The following is a 1,081-nucleotide window of genomic DNA, read 5'->3' on the forward strand; positions in this document are numbered from 1 at the left end:
AGAATTGATCTGAGCACAGACCTCCGTTGTACAAGCAGAGCCCACTTCGGGGCTGCGCACATCCCAGGGGCCAGAGCGTGTGTGGAACATGTGGGGCCTTTGCTACTGTGACTTTTAGGGCTGGAGTCGGAGAGTGTTTACTTAAGATCAGGGAAGCTAAATTCTTAGCACCTATTGAGGGACAGGAAATAAAAAATATTTACTTTGTGAATTAGGGCTGGAGTCACTGTGCACCTGCAGGCTGATGGGAAAGGAGCCTAGCCGGCCCCCTCCAGATAGGCAAGGACAGGGGACAGAGAGGAGGCAGTGCTTTGTGAGGACTTCAAGGGCCACTCTGACTTTTCCCAGGTTTGGTAACAAATGGGACTGGGAAGGAGGAGGACAATAAGGAGGAGAAAGAACAGGAGGTGGAGGTACTGGCTAAGCCAGTGAAAGGGAAATCTCTATTCAACGCCTTGTCCAGAGCTGGGCTTCCCAAAGCAGCACTAGGGCGTAGCCCTCATAACCTCCCAAGGTCCTGCTGGGGTCCTGGAGCTTTGTCCAGGCTGAGTATGCACTCAGTATGCGAATGAAGGTTGACAAGGAATGAACAACAGCGATTGTCCTCATTCCTGTTCCCAAATGCCACTGCTAGCAAAAGAAAGGAGCAGTCCTGGCCCAGGGAAGGATGCATCCTAGAGTAGAACCGCAGAGGGTCCTCTCCCACCCTGGGAAACCTTGCAGGGAGGTGGCCACCTCCAGAGCCAGTTATGGGAACTTACTCAGCCAGGAGCTAAGCCTACAGGAAAGACTCTGAAATGACCTGAAATTTGTTCTGGCATCGGCTAACAGAACGTAAGGTTTTCCAGTCCTCTGTCCTGCCCAGCCTATAAAGGGAAAAAAAGGGGGATTACCCAGGGGATGGGCGTGCCAGCCTTCAATTCATCCAGCTGGCCACACCCACCCCCAACCCAGGGCCCATCAACCCCCAACTTCCCAGAGGGAGCAGCTATTTAGGGGAACTGGAGTCCAGAGCAAACAAGACTGTGGCTTGGAACCATCCACTACAGCGTCCTCTGAGAGGGAAAGGCCCAGACAAGAG

The 1,081-nt window shown here is 53.2% G+C and overlaps 1 protein-coding gene across 1 annotated transcript in view; it reads left to right on the forward strand.

Annotated features, from left to right (window-relative positions):
* The first annotated feature begins 954 nt into the window (after nt 1-954).
* Nucleotides 955-1,081, forward strand: part of PLA2G2A (phospholipase A2 group IIA) — a 3,643-nt gene continuing 3,516 nt past the window's right edge. The window contains exon 1 of the mRNA XM_006145199.2: nt 955-1,062. The gene's annotated coding sequence lies outside the window, so the exon portion shown is untranslated. The remainder of the gene's footprint in view (nt 1,063-1,081) is intronic.

Source organism: Tupaia chinensis, unplaced genomic scaffold (assembly GCF_000334495.1).
Source record: "Tupaia chinensis unplaced genomic scaffold, TupChi_1.0 Scaffold000146_1, whole genome shotgun sequence".
Classification (NCBI taxonomy): domain Eukaryota; kingdom Metazoa; phylum Chordata; class Mammalia; order Scandentia; family Tupaiidae; genus Tupaia; species Tupaia belangeri.